Source organism: Chelonoidis abingdonii, chromosome 16 (assembly GCF_003597395.2).
Source record: "Chelonoidis abingdonii isolate Lonesome George chromosome 16, CheloAbing_2.0, whole genome shotgun sequence".
Lineage (NCBI taxonomy): Eukaryota > Metazoa > Chordata > Testudines > Testudinidae > Chelonoidis > Chelonoidis abingdonii.
The window spans coordinates 10,012,352-10,036,349 of NC_133784.1; the positions used below are offsets into that span (position 1 = coordinate 10,012,352).

The 23,998-nt window shown below is 47.6% G+C and overlaps 1 protein-coding gene across 1 annotated transcript in view; it reads left to right on the plus strand.

Annotated features, from left to right (window-relative positions):
• Positions 1–23,998, plus strand: part of ARHGAP22 (Rho GTPase activating protein 22) — a 271,268-nt gene that overhangs the window by 93,043 nt on the left and 154,227 nt on the right. The window lies entirely within an intron of this gene.

Genomic DNA, 23,998 nt, shown 5'->3' on the forward strand with positions numbered 1-23,998 from the left:
TCTTCTGCTGACATCGTTTTGCATGAGGTTAAATGGCCTTTCTGGTGTCTTTTTCTGCACACTTAGGGTTTACATTCACAGTCTGTCTGCTGCCCTCCGGCTATCAGAGAACAGGCATCTGCTGCTCACATAAAACCCCCTCTCGTGGCCTTTCACTCCTTCAGAGAGGGGCACATATAATTAATAAGCGGTGGAAGTTTAATAGGCAAAGGAGCCAGTGAAATGCGCCAGGGCCAGTCAGAAATATAGGCGATAAAGGAGGGGAGACCAGAGGCAAATCTGCTAGTTCTCAAATTGATTAGCAGGGTCTGTTTGTGTTTGGGATGTTTGCAGGACTTGGCAGGGAATGAGCTTGGGCTGCACATCTTAGAGGGTTGGTGCGAGTTGGGAAACAAGCAGGGAAAACTGTCCAGCCAGCAGTGTTACAAACGTGCCGAGGGATCAGAGAGAACAGCATGTCTGAGCATTGGCCGACAGCCCAGGAGGACTCAATTTGAGGCCAGCAATGTAGCTCTGGCCCTTTGCATCCTCCTGTGGTACCTGCTGCCTAGGATGCTGCTGGGGGTACCTATATGATGGGGAGCAGTCTCATGGGAATAATGATGACATGTTGGCTGTGAGGCTTGGAGAGACGCAGCACCTGAGATGGGGCTGTGCTGCTGCAAAGACTGGAAAGGCCGCTCTCGGGAGCCCAAAGGTAACTTTGCCTTTCGAAACCTCCCTGTAGGCTTCAGAGAAAAGTGTCCCTCCTCATCCCCCACCTTTGCCTCTTGCATGGGTTGTTATTTTGCAGGATATAATTGCTTCTGGAATGGCACTACCTTGTGGCCTCATTAAGCCACATTGGCATTGAAAAGGCTCCTATATGTGAAGTTCAGTTTTAATGTCCTGATGTCTGATTCGGTCAGAGTGAGAGTCATTCTTTTTGTTCCACCCTTTTACCACAGTGCTGAGCTATGTGAGTAATGCTATTCAGCAGCAGTGGTGCAGGGGCAGCCCCTTGCTACATGCCAGCCAAAAGCAAGCAGTTATATTAGGAGATGAAGGGACGGTAGGGGTAGGGGGGGCAGCAGCTGCTCTCTATTTCACTTTGATTTCAGTCGATTGGTGATCAATGCACAATATGTACATTTCACAGACTCTGAGTGCTCCATGCGATCTGTGTTCAGTAAAATCATTAATGGGTCAAAACTGGGTCTTGCCCCCCCAATTTATTACTAGTCCAATCCTACGTAGCCTAGCATAAGTTGGATATGACTTGGGTTTTAGCAGCATAAAGTGGAATGGAGAATTGGGTCATTTCCCCCTGTTTTCTGAGAACATTAAATCCTTTGAAAGGTGTGATCACTTCTAAAGTGGTTAATAAACAGCCATAGTGGTAAATTGCTGTGAATGTGAATTATATTGAAAATACAGTTCAATCTTTTTTCTTTTTCCCAAATATAAAATGAAACTTGACAAATAAACTACAAAGGTTGCCCTGGGGGAGTCATATCTGATGCACTGTGTTTCTCATCTATTCCCATTTATTTCCTGTGAGACTTAGATCTTTTCTGAAGAACAAGACCTTTGGGGAATTAGGAATAGTTTCAGGGTGCAGGTAAGCCTGAGGAGTTTGGACTCTCTGTCTCTCTCTCTAAGCAGGAAATCCTGACTGGTCATATAGCTGTATTCAAATTAAACAACACCACATATTGGAAAGGACAATGTGATTTGGCAACTAAACAGTTAGTACAGTTGGTCAAACATTTTTAATGTCAAAATTTTGGGGGAAAGAAACTGCTTTTTTTTTTTTTTTTTTTTTAAAAAAAAAAAAACATTAAAAGAAAATTACACATTTCACTAAATTTTTTTGGTGGGTCCACTGAAAAAAATTAATAATTTGTGAAGGGGTTGTCACAAAACCAAAACTTTTCCATTTTAGACATCCAAAAAATAAAATGTCTTTTGACAATCAAAAACCAACCTTTTTCAGGTTTTTGATAAAAACCCTAAACATTCTAGGAAATCTTTGACATAGTCAAATAATGTCCATTTTCTTTGAAACTTTTCCTGGAAAGTGAAAATACATGCTTTGACAAGCTCTAGCCTTCAGGGTCACAGTTTTAGTTGTAAAGTGTTAAACAGATTATGTTTGATTTTGATCTTTAAAAAAAAATACAAAATGTTTGGTGTAGCCTTAATGCAACTTGTAGCTTCTGTACATCCATCACTCCATACAACTTTATTATTCCAGCGAGTCATAAGTCAGGATATATGAGCTACATTCAAACAAATAAAAGTTGATACCAAAAAGAAATCTAAATGAAGAACACATAATGAGGTGATAGCTATCCAATCAGCTATATTTGAAAGGGGTAGATGCTGAAAAGGAGTTAATCCAAGCCAGATGAGGCGTAATTTGTCCCCCTGGGCTCTCACTTAGATGGGAGCTCAAAAGTGGCGAGGGTCAAATCAAGATGATTATAAATGTGCCTTGTTTAATTTAACTCAGAGACAATGGACACTTGGTTAACATGACTCCAAAGCTGATCATTCCTTCTGCTGAGGCTCACAAATGAGGACCCAGGATGAGATGTATCACGCTTCTCGTTATACGTGGGCCAAACCAACCCCCCCAGATTAAAGCAATGCTGAGGTTTGGCTCTGGGGTTCTACCAATTTCATTCTTGGATTGAATGAGGCTTGATCCCAGGGGCCAAACTCTTTGATCCCAGTTATATTGGTATCAATCCAGAGTCACTCCATTGACTTTGCCTAAATTATTCCAGTTTACACTGGTACAAGTAAAATCAGAATCTGACTCTATGTCTTCTAAAGGGGAAGATTAGTACATTAATCCACATTGCCCCCTCAACACCATTCCTTGCCCAAGGGGAAACCCTTTCTAAAGAGAGAGCATTTTAGTCAGCACACTTCATTTAGGCTCAGAAGTGTCAAGTGTTTGTGTGTCAGAGCTGTACCATCAACTAAGCCTGAAAAGCTTGGCAACATCACAGACTTTTATCCCAATTGAGATGAAAGTCCAGCATTAGTCAGGCTGTTCTTTATCTACAGAGCCACCTGGTCAGGCAGAGAGGCCAGAAAATACAGTATACAAGTACCTCATACTAACAGACATCGCAGGGCTTTCTTTCCAGCTTAGCCCATTAAAGTGCCTGTCACGGGTTATTTTATGTTGAAAGTATATGTGATGCCACTTTTAGTATGGCATAAATGTTTCCCACTGCAACAACCCTCTCTTTCAGGCTGTTTGGAAAGAAAAAGTCCCAATCAAATTTCTTCCCTAATATTGGTTGTGGACAAACAAGCTTTTATAAAACTAGAGACCACTGCAAGCTTTGTAATGTATCAACCTGATCTATGGGCAGCTAGAAAGGCTGGGTATTTTCCACCTCAATCTATATTAGAGATGGGTCTCAGCTGCAGAACTGGGGCCTGGATTTGGGATCTCAGATAAATGTGGTGCCACTGAAGTCAGATTGCCTTTGTGTGTGTGTGTGGTTCTGATCCCCATGCTGTTCCCACACCAGCTTCCGTGGAGGTTCTCTTTGGGTCTGTTGCTGGGGCAGCACAGGGCTGTCGGCAGACTTTGTGCTGTTGACGGGTTGTCAGAGCATGGGTGCTTTTGCTCTGGCCTTTTGCCCATGTGCTTTAACTGGCACTGTTTGTTGGTGAGCTCTGGCAATCCTGGTGGTGGATGCAGGAGGGATGGCATGGCTTGTGACCAAGTATAACAGGTTGGACTCACCATCGCAATGCCTCCTCCTGTTTTTTCCAGGAACTAGCTCTGTCTAGCTCTGGAGCACCCTTTGCAGGTGGTGTTTCCCCTGTTGTTTGCTCTGCTGTTTCCTTTGTCTGTAGGGGCCTGCATTGCTCCTGGACTGCGGCATCCTCTTCGGGGCACGGCCCTTTGGCTCTGCCCCACCTCTGTTGTCTTCCCCCCCTTCCAGGGGAGCCAGGAGTCCTTCACCAGGCTTCTTGCCACAGTGGCAAACTAGAGCCCGTAGTCTAGCCCCTAACTCAGGGCAAGCTGCAGTCCTTTGGCTTGAGTCAGCACTCAGGTGGGGCTGCAGACAGTTAACGAGCCCAGGCTCTGGCTCAGAGCTGGGCAGTAAGCAAAGTTACTCAGTTCCAACCTGCACTTAGGTGGGGCTGCTTGCAATTAATAAGCCCAAGGTTCAGAGCTGGGCAGGAAACAAAGTCTCCCAGTTTGGGCCTGCACCCAAAGTCAGTTACCTCAGGCTTTCCTTCAGAAAATCTGAGGTAGAGGGAGACTGCCAACCACCTCTTGGGTAGCAGGGGAGATGCAGACCCTCCCACTCCACTGCGTCCAAGCCCAGGACCTGAAGGGTGGCAGAGGGGTCTGCCACTACATCAGTGCGGATCCAAGCCGCAACACGCTGACAAACCCTCTGCAAGCATTGCAGCCTAACAGGGGTCTACTACCCGAGGGCCACGTCCACACCCCCACTCCACAGGTACCTGCTGGTCCGGTGAGGTAAGGTGCTCTGCGTGGGCCTTACTTGCCAGCAGAAGCTCTGCTGAGGTTGGGCCAGCCGGTGGTCTGGGCTGGCCGTCTGTCTCCTGCAGGGTCGGATCATCTTGGGGTTCAGGTGGTGTGGGCCAGTTGTCTGCTTCCCCTGGGGTCAGGTCAGTCTGGGCCAGTCGTCTGCACTCTGTGGGCCTGCTGCAATCTCCCAGCACAAGAGCTCAGGGGAAGCATCTGTCCCCACCAGTGGCTAGGCCCCCACTGAGTCTCCAGGTCCCACCTCTGTACTTCCAGCCCTGCCCTTGGCCTCTGGGGGCTGAGCCAGGGGGCAGGACTCCGCCCGTGAGTGTCCAGGGATGGCCAGTCCACCTCACCACACCAAGGCATTGATGGTGGCACACCTTGGGCTGTTGCACTGATCCTGCCGGCTTCAACCTTAGTAAAAAGAACAGCTCAGTTTGTCCCTGGCACCTCAGAGCCGCTGGCAGGCGAGTGGATTATGATCTGGAGGGAGACCAAATCACAGATCTCCCTGTCTAAGAGTGATCATCTAGGGTGTGGTGTGCCAGATCATGAACACAGGCCAGTGAGTGCCCAGACAGCCACCACATCCTGGCCTCCACCCCACGTCTGCCTAAACCAGTTGGGCGAAGAAGCTCATAGGACTAGAGCCTCAGCCAAGGCCCTACCCACAGGAGTGCTGATTGAAGGATCATCTGGCTTCACTGATTGGTCCTAACAGACTATTTAATCCAAAAGGAGTCACAGGAACTGTCTGAGCAGCAAGGTGGTTTTCTGTTGAGGCTGCACTGGTCCCTGCTTATGCCTGCTTCCTGCACCCCTGTTCCTGATTCCTGACTCACCCATGCTTTTGCTTCTGCTCCCACCATGCTCCTGCACCATTCCTGATCCTTGCCTCTGCTCCAGTTCCTGCTTTTACACCTTGCTTCCATCAGTTACCAGTTCTGGCTCTAATTTGAGCCTTGGCTGTGGCATTTTGTACCTGACCTCGGCTTTGACCCTCAGCTTTCATTCCTCAGTCTGACTTTAGCTTGATTCCAGGCTCTGATGATCAGCAGTTGACTCTGGTGCTAACCCTTGGCTTCATTCCCCAACCTGGACATCTGCTCTGCCCCCTAGACCTGACTCTTGCTCTGACCACTAGGCCAGACTGCCTACATCCCTGGCCATAACATAAGGCCCCACGTTATTGGCTTTAGGAGTGATTAGTGCAGAAAGAATTTTGAGCCCATGCAAACAGATGTGGTGATGTGCTTGTCTTGTCCATCAGCGGGAGAGAGGCCTAAGTAACCAAGAAGTCCACTTAATCTGAAATGGTAATGCTTGAGTAGCAACATCTTCATCAGAACGGTTAAGAGGTAAGAATAAGTGACAAAGAAAGGCCAACAGCATTTTCAGTAATGGTTACATGATTGGGTTTGCCATGCTGGTGAAAGGGGCTAGATTCACTGGCAGTGGCACTGCATCTATGCAGTATGTTCACTGAGACCCTGTGCTTGACATGGAGTCATCAGTCCAGTGCTTAGGCATCTTGGCTGTGATTGTCAGTAAAGGTGGTGAGACTTTTGGGAGATGAGGGACAGCGACCGCTAGGAATTGGAATGAAACTATAGAGAAAGGCCACCCTCCAGCAGCTTGCAGTCCCTGCTAGCCTGTGCTAGCTTCTGACATGCAGCTTGTAGGTGAAAGTGACCATACCCCTTCCCAAGTCCCCTGAGCCAGGCTTATTCTTTTTAATTTAATTGTATTCCTTCCTTTTTTTCCTTGATCTTTTTTTTGACATCAGTTGTTGTTCCCTTAGAACAGCTATAGAAAAACGCTTCTGTTACTTGTTTGCAGATATTTTCCTGTAAGTGACTTTCCAGTGGGGCACTATAACTGTGAAGATTAACAAATATTCCCTTTGCCACCATTAACTTGGCCAGCAATTTGCTCTGTTTGAGTTAACTCTGCTAAGAGATCTATTGTGCATTCAGTGCCATAAAAATCAAACCCCAGTGAACTGGTTACTACGAACTCCAAGCTCAGACAAACATAAGCCCAGACCTTACAAGTTCGCAGCCAGCTGCTGTTTGCCTGTTAGATTTTATCTGGCGTCAGAGTGGCTGCTGATTGCCATTGAGTGTTTTGTGGTTGGATCCTGTGCTTGAAGGTCTGAAGTCCAGTGAGCACAGTGAGAGGTTTTATTAACAGTGAGGGGTTTTATTTGAAATATTACAGCTAGCTGGGGTTCCAGCTGTGATCTGATGTGGAGAGTTGAGCGGGGAAAGCCATTAAAAGAATTGATTGGCCCATCCAAAGAATAGGAGAGCTTCTGTTGTGACAGAGTAGACAAGAAAACCTGGGAAGATGGTATTTAGCAAATACATTTATTGATAAAAAATATTTTAAGCTTAATTTAACCTAGCCTAGCCAAGAATCTCAAAGCACTTTACAAACATTGAGTTGGGTCTCATAATACTACCTCTGTGAGTTAAAGAATGGAGTGTTCCTAAGAATCGCAAGCTGGGAGAAGTCTCTGTCTTGCTCTTTTCTTTTCACTTTTTTCCCATTATTTTCCAGATTTTTTTTTCCAGTTTGCATAGTTCTTATTTAAAAAAAAAAAAAAAAGGCTTACCCCAAAAAATATGTCTGGCAAACGGGACTGTGGCATGGTTACTGACGGTGATTTCGCTCTTTGGCTCCCCCATGGAGAAGTTGTGCAGAGCCGTAGGGTGAATGATAGCACACTTCTAGCCACTTGGATTCAGGCAGTGGCCTGTGTGTGGGTAGGTATGCGTCTCTATCACGCTGCAATCTCACTTCTTTCATAGGAGGCCTTAGGTTTTCCTTTGATGTTTAATAGGACCGAAGCACTTTTGTACAGCCAAGTACCTTTCCTAAAGCAGGCATGCACATCCTGTGCTAGTATGTAAAGTGATTACCTTCATCTCAGCAGCTAATCGATATACAATGGCAGCCGTGGGGCTCTGGATGGCTTATGGGAACGGGCCAATGTGTTTGTTTTACCTGTACAAGTTCTGAGGCAGCCATTATCTTCTCATCCAGCTGCTTCAGATCAAACTACTACACAATTAATCATTTCCTGTTAAGACACTTTCACTGAGAAGTAAAAGCTGTATCATAGCTAGGAAGCACCTCCTTCCTGCCAGGCCGGTGCTTAGCCAAAGAGCTGAATTGGCAATGGGGTTTGGAGCCATTCATCTCTAGGTTCCAGGTCAGCCATGAGCAAATTATTACCATGAGAGAGCCTGGGTTCAGTGGCTGAGGGCCAAATGACTTGGTGGATGTCGGCCCAGTTCCTCATCCTCGTCATAATAACAGTTACCACAGTTTGGCTGTAGATTTTAAGGCTAGAAGGGATACTATGATCATCTATTATTATTATTTATTATTTGTATTGCCATCATATCTAGGGGTTCCAGTCATGGACCAGGTGCTGTACAAGCATAGAACCAGATGGTCCCTAGTTTGACCTCCTGTATAATATAGGACGTGGAATTTATTCCTAGATTGAGCCTGAATTGGGAAGGCCATTGATTAGAAAGAGGATCACTCTAAAGCAGCCGAGATGAGACTGCACAGTCCTTAACGTGGCTTGGTGGCTAGCCCTGCACCCTTTGATTATTTTTTGCCATGTAGTTAATAATAGAACTGGTCAAAAAGGGATGAAATTCCAGGATTTTTTTGTGAAAAATTCATTTCCACTCCCTTTTTTAATTGAAATAAAAAATTTAACTAAAAATTTGGAAACACTTGAGCAGCTCTGCTTAATAATGAATCCAGACTACAGTTGGTGCAGTTTTAGCTGTAGTCTGGAAATCTCATCTGTGGTTTAGTTTGTTTCCACAGAAGCAAATGCTGTCCTTTTGTCCTGAGACAAGTGAAGCTGTTCCTGCACCAGTAGGATACAGAAGAACCATTAACCTTCATGGGCTCTATCCCTTATGCACAAAAGAGGAAGGAAATTAACCAATATCATTTCAAAGGCAGTGCATGGTTGCTCATGTGTTCAGGCTTTTGCTCAGTCCCTATGTGCATTCTAAGATTGAGTATGGTGCTTGCTGAGGAAAGCTGGTCAGAGATTTTTCTCTGACACTTTTTTTTTTTTAATGAAAAATGGGTTTCTGATTAAAAACATCTTTTTTTCAGTTTTTCATTGTTGAAAACAGAAAACTCATTTTTGTTTTTCTGAGAGAAACCACCTGCAAAATTTTTTTAATTCTTTTTAGGGGTTTGGATTTTTTTCACAGAAAATAAAACACATTTTTTAGAGGGTTGAGTGCTGAGTACTATCAACTATCACTGATATCGGTGGTAGTGAAGGTCACTGGTCATCTTGTAGGATTGTGCCCAAAATGTGCATCTCTGGGTATGCTTCATGGGTACAACTGAACTTAACACCTAAAGACTTCATAACTTCCACCAAATCCATGACCTCTTAGCTTGTTTAAGTGGTTATAACTCATGGACTTTACTTAGTATCTGATCTGATTTCAGGCTCTCCCTAGAGATGGCTCATGTGTGCTCTGGGAGGCACCTGCAGTGGCATTTCTTCTTTATTCTATTACCATATCTTTTATTTGCTGCAGGAAAGTTACCTAAATGGAGGTAAGATAAGAGGTGCATCCGTGCTGACATCTTGCCCTTTCTGGATGTATTATTTCTGATAAAAAAAAAAAGTTTTAAAAAAGAGTGAAGTTTCTGTTCTCTCATCTCTTTCTATCATTTTCTGTAGTTTTGATATAGTGTCTACTTACCCAAATCTTCTAAATTGTGTCCTGATTTTAAAGGCATCCTGGTATAAGCCAAACCTTGTATTCTCTACAGTCAGAACTCACACCCAGGTGCACACTAATATAAATGCATTAATCAGTTAAATGTGCCATGCAAAGACTTTCTGCAACAAAGATCTTGTCTCCCTTTTGAAAATAGGATTATTCTGTAGACCTGTTCACATCAAATAAAATCACTTTACAGGTCTGTAAATGGCAAACCCCCCTGCCAGTCCTGCAAACCCCTTGCTGCCATAGCTAAATGAGGTGCTAGAGAATCGAGGGAGCCAGAAGATGTAAAATGACACTGTTACTCTAAATATAATAATACCTAGCTCTTATGTGTCCCTTTTCATCAGTAGATCGCCGAGTGCTTTACAAGGGCGAGCAGTATAATTATCCCCATTTTACAGATGGGAAACTGAGGCATAGAGATGGGAAATGTAGAGCCCAGGTCTCTAGAGTCCTCTTGCACTGCTCTGTTCACTTGAGCGCACTGCTCCTAGTAACCATGTAGTTGCAAGGGTACTTATGTTAATCTTTGTTATTGGCCAAAAAACTCTGTTTAATTTTCAGATTTAAACACACTTCAATATTATGAGATTTGAAGTTCCAGAGCTGATGCATCTCTGCCTACCATTAATTTGTCTCTAGGCCACAGATATAAAAAGTTGTGCTACATGAAAGAAGTCTTGATAGAAATGAATCCCCCACCCTACCCCTAATTCCTGCTTTAGTTTGCACTCTAGCATCAACCTAGCCTAGATAACTCCCTTTTTGTATTTTGGGGACAGTCAGGGTCACACTGTTTGGAGTTTACATTTCAAATGGATAAACTCAGTCCGATAAGGGCTTGAGAGAGCAATGGAAGGAAGGACTCTCAGAAGCTAAGCTATGTTGCAATATTAGTCCCTTCACAGCCCCATTCATCCAGAAGACCCCTTTAATAAGATGTCTCTTTGAATCCAAGCATATGCCTACAGGGATGGGCAAAACTCATAAGAGTCATGATGAGTGTGGGGTGAAGGTTTGTTATGGCCAAATGTGTCTGGTGTGTCTTTAAATGTCATTGGCTTGACTGGACTTGCTGAGAAGGACTGAATAACTGCCCAGGGCAGGGACTGTCTGGATAGCTGTATCTTGTGCTGTGTTGATTACATTATTGCTTATTATTTGTATTACAGTAGCTTCCTAGAGGCCCCAGCAGAAATCAGAGCCCCACTGTGCCAGGCACTGCATGGACACATAGTAAGAAACAGACCTACCCTGAAGATTTTACTGTCTGAGTAGACAAGACAGACAAAGGATGAGAGAAAATAAGTGCTATTGTCCCCATTTTATACTGGGAGTTTGCAAGGTTCAGAAACACTCAGGGCTTGTCTACAAGGGGAGTAAATCTGGACTAGTTGTCCCTGATTAACTCGATATATGGTGTCACAGTGAATGGCAACTGTCCCTGTATTCCCCCTCTGTGGTTTACCAAAGTCACCCACTGTAAGCTGATGGCTCTTCAACCATCACTTCTCTCAGGTAGAGACCACATCCCTCTCCCTCCTGACTTGAGTTTTGTCCAGGCTGCACAGTTCCCTGCCTACACTGTGAATTCCCCCACAAGCTAGGCTGCCTACAAGGCCAGTGCCTGTGCTTTCCTTTCTCCAGAGGCTATGGCCAGTTTAACTGTCAGTACTTATAAGTTACCCCACAGCTCTTTCTAAGCAAGCACATTTATTCTTAAGGTGAAAGCAGGGCAGAGAAAACATATTAAAAACAATAGAAGAACCTACAAGCATGCTAATAAGCTCACTGGTAATCACCCTTTTCCAACCTCAGGTGCTGGCAGATGTCAGTCCTTCCAACCCTTCCCTAAGGCTCCTGGACAGAAGGTCCTGTCTGTGCTCTGGATCAGAAAGCAGAGCCTGAGTCAGTTTAAACTCACGCTGTTTATCCCAAAGTCCTTTCTTTGTCTGCTGGTCTCTGGAGAACCTAGTATATGCGAGCCTCTCCAGGTGGTGTGATACTTGTCTGGTGGGTTACAACCTGGCTGATTTGCCTCAATTACCCCTTCCCCCACCACACATGCACGCACGCTGCTTTCAGTTCCTGAAGGAGTGGTGGTAGCCCTCCTTCCTGGAGTAGGACACAGTCATACATAAATCATTCATTTAAAACAATAGATCTCAAAGATACTTAAATTTAATTCAATGTCTCCCAAGGATTTGCAGGAAATTGCCATCTCTGTCACATATGGACAGCCTCATTCCAGAGTAAGAGTGTCTTTTTCTGCTTTAAGTTAATTTGAAATAAAGCACTCTGACTCTGGAATAAGAGCATCCACACATGGAGTTAATCAGCAATAGTTCATCCACGTTAAATTCACATCCTGCTTTATGCTGGATTGATTTTCAGGTATACACAAACCCTAAGTGACTTGGTTAATGTGACCCAGGTAGTCTGTGACAGAGCTAGGAATGCTTCCAACTAATGCCTTAGCCACAAGGCAGGGGTTATGCCTCAAGTTTAAGGCCAAGATTATGCCACCTTTTCTGTCTGGAAGTCTCCTAGCCCTGGTGAGCCCTATCATAAATACATACAGATTTGGTGACCAAGATGGATTTAAAGAACTAAATATTCCTCAACCAAATCTCAAACAAACTGACTTACACCCCTGGCACATTTATCTTACCACAGTGATAATTAAAGTGGGGAAGACTAACTCTGTATAGCTGTGTGAAGAGTGTGAAAGCTATGGAGCTAAAAGAGTTGCTCTAGGGTGATATGATGGACTAGAATGAGTCCTAATGGGATGTAATTGATAAAGGACTATGTTGGCTGAATATCGTAAAAAAATTCCTGGTGGTGAGATTTGTTAGACTGGAGAAGTCCTTTGGAAGCTCCATTGCTTGGCACACTTACAACAGGACTGGAGAAGCATTGCAGGGAAGGATCCTGTACTTATCCATTTGGGGGGACTGGGGGGGGATTGCACAAGATGATTTATGAGGTAAGTTCCACCCCTATAGTCTCTGATTCAGTGGCTCTCTTCTTGGAACCTGTGCTGGGACATGTTCTCTGAATTGGAGGGATTAACGCTCCTCTGTGGCATACGTTGACAACAGCTATATTGTTGTTATCAACTGGTTTCACTGCAATTAATATTTTATCCTTGTTTCAGACATTAACGTTGGATTGCTTGCATCTGCTGTAGGTGATCACATTGCTGTTAACAGCTGCCATAAGCAAAAGGGCTTTTCAGATCAGTTATGTTGACTGAGTTCAGTGGCAGGAATAATTCCTTTTTGTTTAAACTGCTTGTTGAACATTTTATTTATTGCTGGGATAATAAACTGTCTTACACCATTGTCTGACTGTAATTTTGTCTCACAAAGCATAAAGGTTAAGCCGGCAAGAAAAGTTACGTGTTTTAAAAACTATTTACAGTATCTGTGCCTCTCTCTTAGGTAGTTGTAAGATGTGATCACGTGGTATCTAAGAACCATAAAATAATGAATAGAAATGTTATGAAGAGAGATGAGTTTATGTGTCAGATGTTTTCCACAGTTTGGGTGAGATGAGATTTGGGGTGTTGGTTTGGCTTGTTATTGAGAATTCAGTTAACCAAGAAGTCTGGACCAGATGCAAATCCAAATCTTCCCTAAATTCGCAGTTGGTGTTCCCTAAATTCGCAGTTTTTGGTGTTCATGGTAATTTGTAGGAGCCACAGGCATGGACCAGTACCCCATTGTGCTAGGTGCTGTCCAAACACAGAGTCCCTGCTGCCATGAGCTGACAATCCAAATATAAGACAAGAGACGGCAGCTGGACACAGAGAGACTGATGCAGGAGTACAAGGAAACAATATTAGTCAATATGACAGGCAGTGGCTTCAGTGTATCAGCTGGTTAACAATTAGCAAGTTTTTTTAATAGCCATCATGGCACATGAGAGTTTAGGAATGTTTAGGTTTTAGTCCTCTCCCTAGTAATCAAAGGTATTTTAGATGATTCAGTCTGAAAGGCTACTACAAATCCAGTGGACTTTTCACCACCTCTGTGGTCTGTTTAATTTCTGCCCCTCACTCAGCCCAGGTAATGAAACAGACACTGTAACAACCCAACAGCCAGAAAGTCAAACTTCATAACTCAGGTGGTCTCAGGATGTGTGATTTCACCTCTCTGCCGTTCCTTTATAGTCAGAAAAATAGGAGTTTACTGGAAGGCAAGAAACAACTCAAACAGCATTTTAACCAAGAGGGTTGCAGTATGCAAATGAACTGAGTCAGCTCTCTACTGCTTTGCTGAACTGCCCCTGGTGTCATCATCCTGACACTGATCAGAAAGCTAGAAAAGCCAAGGCTGGGGCATAGGCAGTCAGGCCTAGTGGGTACGGCCAGGCCCAAGGGTCAGAGCTGAGGTCAGCCACCATGTACCAAAGCTGAGGGTCAGAGCCCAAGTCAGAAGCCAGGAACCAGGGCAAGGCAGAGGAGCAGGGTCTATGACAGCAGCCCGATGAGGATCCACCTAGCTGCACAAACAACTTCCAGACTTCAGGAGAGTGCCTGGGCCACTCAGGGACCCTGGAAACATGCCAGTGAGTCATGCTGTCTGTGGGCAGCACATCTGGTGGTACTTGGTCCCAAAAAGCTCACAGCCCATGACTGCTGCTCTGCCAGGTGTATTGGGTGATGGTGTGAATGGGGCAACTGCTCAGGTTGCGGCAGACCCATATTCTAGGCCTGTGGATCCTCACAGCCAGATCCCTGAGGGGGAAAAGGACCAGAAAAGTTTGTCTTAACTCAGTTCCATAAACTAGGCGGCCGTGACATCTTGCTTCTAATTGAATCTCACGCATAAGGGGCTTATATGGGTGCGGGAGGGGTTCGACATTTTAACCAGCAATTAAGGCAGAGCTGAGCAAAAGGAGAGGGTTCTTGAGTGTCGGGGGATTTTGTCAGTAGTCACAGGTGATCCTGCCCATTGTGATCTCTTCCTCCATGCTGTGCAGATTCACCCATGGGCTCTGCTGTGGTGATCATGTGTGCCAACTTGGTCAGACTCACCAGCCTCTAGGAGTGGGAATGAATAGTCCAGTTGTGCTGTGTTTGAGGGGCTGATTGGCTGTGCAGGTGAAACTGGCCCAGAGCTTAGAAACGAATGAGACCAGCCATGTGTCTCCTTGTGAATTAATTCTGTTCTAACAAGCCTATAAAAAGAGGACTGTAGTTCTGTTGGGAGATTATTAATGCCTTGTGACACTGAGCTCACTGTTGAAGTCTATGGAAAGAGAATTTTTCCTTCTAGCTGTATAAGGGACAACCTCCTTGTAATGGAGAAGGAGCTCATGTCTGGCCCAATGTTGGCTCAGAATGCCCTAGACTGACTGATACCATCTGATCTCCAACAGCTTTATAAACAATGTGAAAGAAGCCTAAAGGGACAGCATCTTGGATGCTGCTGCCTGAGTTAGGGGACTGGGAGAGAACGGCCTATGTTATAGAATCCACCCCTGAAACCTGTTTAGTGTTGTCTGTTTCCTGGAAGAACCTATGGGTGGCAGGAGTCAAGTTTTTCCAGATCCATGCAATTGGCTAGCCTCATCATCAGCATATTCTCCCTGCCAAAGGGGCTCAGCAGAACATAAAAAATGCAGATGGTGGGGGAAGGCATTTAACTACCCTCACAGTCACTGCTACCTTTTCAGTGGACAGGCCTATTTTTATAGGTTATTCACATAGAGATAGTGGCCCCTTAGCAAAGTGCTGCGTCTTCAAGAAATGTCAGAGACAATACACTATCAGTTCCTGCATCCCCAAATTACTGCCACTCAGATACCGTGCAGGATGGTCAGAGTGTTTCAGATGCCATGAAACATCACAACAGAGGAAGAATAGTCCAGTACTTAGGAAGCTAGCTTAGGACTTAAGAGAGAAACAGCACCAATTCCTTGCTCTGCCACAGACTTCCTGTGTGACCTTGAGGAAGTCGCTCTGTTTCCATTTTCCCATTGGTAGAATGGGGATAATAGCACAACCCTACCTCCCAGGCATGTTGTAAATGGATGAATACATTAAAGATTATGAGGCACTCAGGTACTACGATAATGGAGACCATAGACATACGTAATATATCTGGATATCTGTCTGTGAGGTCCTGTGCAATATGGCTAGATAGCATATAATATGTAGGATATAAGGCTATTTGACATTACTATCAGATAGTATTTTAGGAAATATACAGCATATCAGAGACATTTATCATATTTAGATACAATAGAGAATGGCATATCATGCAGTATTTGTAGATAATTTGCAATATAGCCTAAAGTAATGTAGTAAGCATATATAGTGAAGTATTAGAGTGGCCATGATAGCTATAGCTCAGGCTGCATGACAGTTTCCATTCTAACTCCCTGTTTTCAGCCATTCCTAACTTTCTGACTTGCTCACCTTCTGAGCAAATATTTTCTAGGTATGGTCTCTGTCCAGAGGCAAATTCGTGGGGTGGTTTCTGGAAGTCTGAGCAAAATCACTCTCTCCTTTTGAGAACATGAAGAGAATGACAATTAAAATACTTTCCCTGTTATTACAAACATTCTTATGACTGTGTTTTGAATGGCTCCAGCGCAGGAATGAGTGGGAGTGGAAAGTGAGGTCTGGAAGGGAATCAGCCTTCGTTTGAGAGAAATTCATCTAATTTTCCTGGTGTAAACTGGATTCGATGTGAGAGTTGTGACCTGTTGAAAAAATCATGTAATGCACTGCATTTTCACAGGGGATGTTAATTAGTCATAAAGTGACTGCCTAGGGCCTGGGGGCCATTTAAATCAATGAGAACCTTTCCATTGAATCTCATGAGTTGGATTGGCCCCCAAAGGAAGACATTGCTGCTCATGTGTGTGATTAGCTAATTTAGCTGTGTAGTGAAAAATGATACAAAAAGGCATTAGGGCCAACTCGAAAAGTCCATAGCAGGAGTGGCCAACCTGAGCCTGAGAAGGAGCCAGAATTTACCAACGTACATTGTGAAAGAGCCACAGTAATACATCAGCAGCCCCCAATCAGTTTCCCCCCCTGCTCCCAGCACCTCCCATCCGCCAATCAGTGCCTCTCTTCCCCTTCCCCTCCCCACACCTCCCAATCAGCTGTTCAGTGGCATGCAGGAGGCTATGGGAGGGAGGGGGAAGGAGCGAGGGCACAGCAAGCTTAGGGGAGGGAGTGGGAAGAGGTGGAGTGGGGTCGGTGCCTATGGCAGAGCCAGGGGTTGAGCAGTGAGCACTCCCTGGCACATTAGAAAGTTGGTGCCTGTAGCTCCAGCCCCAGAGTCAGTGCCTATACAAGGAGTCGCATATTAACTTCTGAAGAGCCACATGTGGCTCTGGAGCCACAAGTTGGCCACCCCTGGTCCATAGGAACTTAAATATGTGAGGTTTTCTGTGCATTGGGTAAGGTAAGGAGCTGAATAGAGTGCTTGGTTGAGACTCTGTGGAGCATTTAAGGTGCTTAGGGGTTAAATCATGCTGTGTGTTTAGTTCTTCCAACATACCAGCATAATAAACAACATTTCAGTGCTATATCTTTCTGCCTGTGGGAAAAAAATGCCCTCTTATCTGTACAGTACGTGGGTGCGGAGGAAATCATTGCAACACAGATCCTAGAAAGCAGAGAACCAACCATATCAAATGTCTAAGGACCAAATTCTGAGAGGAGCTGAGCATCTGAAAATGCCACTAAAGCAAACAAGAGGTGGCTTGTGGCCAGTAGGTCCAAGGATCTGGCCCTAAGCCAGTAGCGATGTTCTTGAATCAATAGGACAATGAAATTAGTGTAAATGCAGAGGAATGGGGAAAAAATTATAAGAGCTACAAGTGTGCATCTGAGGCTGTAGAAAAAAGGGCATGATATTGTATTAGAGAAACAGTGTGTGATCACATCCTAGAAAACTATTGTAAACTAGAGTTGCCTTTTGGCCCAAATAGCTAGCCAAAATTTGGGGCCTTGCAGGGTTGTTTCTATTAGGGTGAAAAATTGATGAAAGGAGCTGGGTCTGTTCTTAGTGTAGTGTGATTTGTTAAAAAAATATGCACAAAGTCCTGTTTCTTCTTCGAGTGATTGCTCATGTGTATTTCACAGTAGGGTTGCATGCTCGCCATGTGCACAGGTGCCGGAAGTTTTTCCTCTAACAGTACCCATAGGGGAGCACCCCAGCGACCCCTGTGGTGGCACCTGCATGGAGCAGTACAAGGGGCACTGCGCGCTCCCCCCACCCTCAGTTCCTTCTTGCTGCCAGTGAAGGTGCTTCGGAACAGCTCTGCTCCAGCTTTGCTGAAGCTTATCCACGAAACTGCTTGTTTATTCAGTGTTTAGTACCAGTAGGTAGTTAGTTGTTTAGTTAGTTTAGTTTAGCTAGAGAGGCCGGGCCAGGGCATGCCCCGTGCCCCGAGTTTTAAGTCGTGTGACACTTGTAGATGATCTATGCCACTGGGAGATCTGCACGTGTACTGTCTACACTATTTGGAGGAAACCCATCTCAGCGGTCACTGCAAGATTTACAAGTTGTTTAAGCCTCTGACCAAGAGAGAAAGGGACTTTAGGGTCTGGCGTATTCTGATGGAGTTGGCGCTGACCCTGGCTGCAGCGCGCTGCTCCAAGTCCTCACTGGGCACCGCGGTGTTGGTGCACGGCAACGCTCCGGCGCCATTGACTAGTTGTCACCTCTCCTTGTCCCCGGGGCAAGCCAAGAAAGCTAAGAAAAGGCCTTCTTCACCATGGCACCGGAGTAAACCCGGGACAGAGGCTAGACCCATGTTGGGCAGTCCTCGATACCCACCGGCCTCTAGGCCTCCAACTCAAGTCGAGTGGAGTAGCCCGGACCATTCAGAGCAGGCCTCCCTGGATGTCCAGATGCCCTCCACACTGGAGGCCCTGCAGGCAGCCCAGGATGTTATGTCCATGCTGGTACCAGGAGCACTGCCGATGTTGGCTCCATGCTCCAGAGGCAAGCCGTCGCTGGGATCTCCACAGTCACCCTTAGCTCAGTACCGGGCTCGGTCGAGGGAATGTTTGCCGCCCAGTGACCATTCAGGGCAAAGCCCACGTGGATCACCCTCAATGCCCACAAGGCTGTCTGGTTGGGTTCCATCTGACCGAGACTCTCGGCACTGCTCCACCTTGAGGAGCAAACACCAACGGGACAGAGACAGACGACACCAAAGGTCCTCTTCTAGGAGGAGCTTTCACAGCCGGTCACAGCACAAACATCAATGTCGTTCCCGTTCATCATCCCGCTCCAGGACCCTGCCATGGCACCGCGTCCGCGGCCCTGGGCGTAGATCACCAGCATCTTACCATCACGGGTCCGCCTGCCAGAGCCGATCGCAGAGCAACTGTTACTGACAGTACCAGTTCTCCACATCAGAATCGCAGTCCCGTGATTGGCATTGCTCCCGGCACCGCTGCTCCTCCCAGTCCAGGGACAGCAGCTGGTTATATGTCAGCCCGGCCTTCCTTTGTAGTCATCCATCAATGGGTCAGGCCAGCCAGGCTGAAACACCCGGCTCCACCAGTGCCACAGCAGGTTCAGTGGCACCAAGTCCTGTGGCCAGCCCAATGGTACCAGTGGGCACTGTGCCCCCGACGCAGCCCCCGGTGGGGGCTCGCTTGATGGCTGGGGCCTCAGAAGGACCATCGGCCTCCCTCTCCAGACCTCTGAGGAAGGAATCAGTGAGACGTACATCCGCAGCACCATTCCCAGAGACTGACCAGGTGGTGAACCCTCCAGTGCCGGTGGACACCCAAAGTACTGCGCCGGCCTCCTCACCCTCCCTAGATGAGGTGGTTACAGCCCATCCTCCCTCCGTCCCACAGGAGGACTGTAGGGCCCACAAAGAACTCTTAAAAAGGATGACATCAAGCCTCCACCTCCAAGCAGAGGAGATGGAGGAGCCCTTGGACTCCCTATTTAACATGCTGTCCTCCCTCGGCACTGAGCAGGGTGGCTTTGCCTCTCCATGAGGAGGTGGTGAAAACTTCAAGTGCCCTGTTGCAAACCCTGGCCTCATTGGCCCCCATCTCTAAGAGAGTGGAATGCAAGTATTTTGTACCCACCAAGGGGCATGAATACTTATACACCCACACTGCTCCTAACTCCCTGGTGGTCGAATCGGTCAACCACAGGGAACTGCAGGGCCAGCCAGCCCCTACCCCAAAAAATAAAGATTCAAGGAGGCTGGATTCTTTTGGAAGGAAAATTTATTCTTCCTTCAGCTTCCAGTTACGGGCAACGAGCCACCAGACCCTCCTGGGCTGCTATGAGTTCAGTCTGTGGGGCTCCCTGCCCAAGTTCCAGGACTCCCTTCAGGAGCATGACAGGAAGGAGTTCAAAGCGCTGGTGGAGGAGGGTACAGCAGTTGCCAGGGCAACCCTCCAGGCAGCTTCAGATGCAGCAGACACAGCCACATGGACCATGGCCTTAGCGGTGTCCATGAGAAGGGCGTTGTGGCTCCTGCTCTCTGGGCTGTCCAGTGAGGCACAGACCTGCCTGCAGGACCTCCCATTTGACGGCAAAGCTCTGTTTGTGGAACAAACCGATACAAAGGTGCATGGCCTGAAAGAGTCCCACACGACTCTCCAGACTCTGGGTCTCTATGTTCCGGCTCCAGCTAAACCTAAGTTCAAACCACAGCAGACTCCCGCTCAGGCCACTCTCCCAAAATACGAAACCGCTTATAAGAAGTTGCGGGACTATAAGAGGTATCCCCAGAGGCAGTCTCGGCCTGCCCCCCAGCCTAGATCCTCCAAGGGCTAGCAAGCGGGGAAAAGGTGGTTTTGATCGGATCCCCGGGGGCGCCCTGCATAGGAGTGGTGGAAGCAGTACCCGGGGAGTTCAAGGGCTATTTTCTTATTCCAAAGAGCAAAGGAAGGCTCAGGCCCATCTTGGACCTGTGAGGTCTGAACCAATACATGATGACGCTCAAGTTCCACATGGTCTCTCTGGCCTCCATCATCCCCTCTCTGGATCCCGGTGACTGGTACACCGCCCTTGATCTGCAGGACACGTACTTCCACATTCATATATTCGAGGGGCACAGATGCTTCCTCCATTTCACAGTGGGGCAGGAACACTACCAATTTACAGTCCTCCCATTTGACCTGTCCACTGCCCCCAGGGTATTCACGAAATGTATGTTGGTGGTGGCTACCTATCTCAAGTGTCGGGGGTCCACATCTTCCCCTATCTGGATGACTGGTTGGTCAAGAGCAGCTCCCAGTTGCAGGTGTGGGATCACGTGATGCTTCTTCTGTCCACATGCACCACTTTGGGCCTGTTGGTAAATAACACCAAGTCCACGTTAGTCCTGGTACACCGCATAGATTTTATCAGGGCGGCCCTGGATGCCTCGTCAGCCAAAGTCTCCCTCTCACCGGACAGGTTCAAGACCCTGAAGGGGCTCATCGACACGGTCACAAGATTTCCAGTGACAACAGCCAGAGTGTGCCTCCAGCTCTTGGGTCACATGTTGACATGCACATATGTGGTCTTCATGCCAGACTCAAGATGAGGCCGCTCCAACTCTGGTTGGCCTCGGAGTTCTCCCAGGCCAGGGACAGGATGGACAAAGTCCTCACACTGCCTGAGACAGTGATCACCTCCCTACGGTGGTGGTCCTCCCCGCAAAACATGCTCCACAGGGTCCTGTTCTGGGGCAGAACTGTGTTGCTGGAGCTGGTGTGCAATGTGTCAGACCTGGGATGGGGGGCCCATGTAGGGAACATTCAGACCCAAGGTGTGTGGTCGGCTCAGGATCTGACCCTCCACATAAATGTCAAGGAGCTCAGGACAGTACGGCTGGCATGCATGGACTTCCACTCGCACCTGGAGGGCTGGGTGGTCAGGGTCCTCATGGACAACACAGTTTTGATGTTCTACATCAACAGGCAAGGTGAGGCCTGATCCTCTGCTCTCTGTCATGAAGCCCTCAGACTATGGGATTTTTCTATAGCCCACGACATCTGCCTACAGGCCTTCCATCTGCCGAGCCCCCGGAACGTGCGGGCGGATCACCTGAGCAGGGACTTCTCCTCTCAGCACAAGTGGTCTCTCCGCCCAGAGGTGGTGCACAGACTTTTCCAAGTGTGAGGAACTCCCCAGGTGGACCTTTTCATGACTCAGCAGAACTGTCACTGCCCACGGTTCTGCTCCCGGGGGGCTGGGACAGGGCGCTATCTCCGATGCCTTCCTTCTGTCCAGGTCAAGCCAGTTTCTCTATGCTTTTCCCCCATTCCCGCTGATCGGCAAGGTCCTGGAAAAAGTAAAGACGGAGAAGGCCCAGGTCCTTCGGATTGCCCTGGCATGGCCCAGGCAGCGTTGGTACAGGACCCTCATGGGCCTGGTGGTCACTCTGCCGTTGCCATTCCTGTCCCACCCAGACCTGCTGTCTCAGGACCAGGGCTGCCTCCTTCATCCCAACCTAGCGGCACTCCACCTCACGGCAGGGCTGCTCAATGGTTAGATCGAGAGGAAAGGACATGCTTGAAAGGGGTTCAGCACGTCCTCCTGGAAAGCAGATGGCCCTCCACGTGCCGAGCCTACTTGGCAAAGTGGTCTCGGTTTTCCTGATGAGTGGACAAGCGGGGTGTTTCCCTGGTGGCCGCCCCGATCCAGCTTATTCTGGACTACCTCCTTCACCTTAGAGCCCAGGGCCTGGCACCCTCATCAGTAAAGGTGCACCTGGCGGCCATATCGGTCTTCCATCGGCTGGTGCAGGGCCACATGGTATTCCCCCATGCTCTGACTGGCCAGTTCCTTAAGGGGTTAGATTGCCTCCTCCCATATGTTAGGGCCCCTGTTCTGCAGTGGGACCTAAACCTAGTGTTGACCTGGCTCATGGGGCCCCCGTTTGAGCCACTAGCCATGTGGAAGGTGGCCTTCCTGGTTGCAATCACCTGCCATAAGCTAGGCAGGTCTCAGAGCTCAGGGCCTGACCTCTGAGCCTCTATACATGGTGTTTCATAAAGATATGGTCCAGCTCTGCCCACGCCCTTCATTCCTCCTAAAGGTGGTCAGGACATTTTTCTGCCGGTCCTCTGCCCCAAGGCCCATGCATCCAATGAGGAGCACCGCCTCCACAGCTGGGTGTGAGACAGGTTCTGGCTTTCTACCTGGAGTGGACTAAGCAGTTTAGAAAGTCCTCGCAAGTGTTCATCACCTCGGCTGAGCACATGAAAGGTCAGCCGATTTCCACTCAATGGCTCTTCAACTGGATCACCTCATGCATCCGTACCTGTTAGGACCTGGCAGGAATCCCTCCGCCACCAATTGTGAAGGCTCAGTCGACTGAGGCGTAGGCCTCGTTGGCTGCCTTTTTGGCCCATGACCTCATTCAGGCCATTTGTAGGGCTGCCACGTGGTCTTCAGTTCACATGTTCACCTCGCACTATGCGATCATCTCCCAGACCAGGGATGACGCCGGGTTCAGCAAAGCTGTGCTCTGTCCCGAGAATTTGTGAACTCCTGCCCACTCCAACAGATGTAGCTTGGAATCATCTATTGTGGAATACACATGAGCAATCACTCGAAGAAGAAAAGAAGTTACTGTTTCCATAACTGGTGTTCTTCGAGATGTGTTGCTCATGTCTATTACACATCCCGCCCTCTTTCCCCTGTGTCGGAGTTATCTGGTGTCATGGAGTCAGGGGGAGTCCGGCCCTGCACCCCTCTTCCTGGACCCCACAGTGACTTTTAGCCAGCCAGTAAAACAGAAGGTTTATTGGACAACAGGAACGCAGGTTACAGCAGAGCTTGCAGGCACAGTCAGGACCCCTCCATCGAGTCCTTCTGGGCTTTCAGGATGCTTGAATCCCAGCTTAGGATACCCTGAATTCCTCCCACACAGCCCCAAACCCAAACTGAAAACTTCTTCCCTCCTGCCAGCCCCTTCCTTTGTCTACCTTCCCAGGCCAAGGTGTTGACCTTTCCACCCCCCCCCCTTACCTAGCTCAGGTCACAGGCTCCGGTATCATCCATCCTCTAAAGTCCTCCCCTGCTCTCCCATTCCCCACGCAGACAGTCCCTACTCCATCACATCTGGCAAGAAGGAACTGAGGGTGGAGGGAGCGTGCAGCGCCCCTTATACCATGCCATGGAGGCACCACTCCAGGGGTCACTGGGGTGCTCCCCCACGGGTACTGCTAGGGGAAAAACTTCCATGCACACTTATTGTGGAATAGGCATGAGCAACACATCTTGAAGAACACCAGTTATGGAAAAGATAACTGTCTTTTCCCTAAACACAGTGGGAACAAACAGCAGGTAGTTTCCATGTTCAGAAATTTCCAACACTGCCACTGCAGGCCCTGTGCTTCTTCTCAGGGTCTCACTCATAACTCCTCTGGCTGACTTTAACTGACACAAACTCACACGGGCTGCAGCTGATACTAGCTACTGTGTTTGCACCCAGGGAAATCCCTCAGTCTGCACAGCATGGCTGACCATGCAGCTTCATGCCTTTTCCTGCAGCCCCCACCTGTTTTTACTACATAATTGATCCTTCTCTTGAGCCTGAAAGTGTGCTTGACACCCCTTTGGCTTTAGTTAGGGCTGGGAGTGTCTTTGGTTCCAACGTACCCCACTGCTTCCACCATAAGTATCTTGCAACATAACACTGCCAACACAGGGTGACAGGCAGGGTTCAAGCTGACTGAGCAGCTTACCTTTGG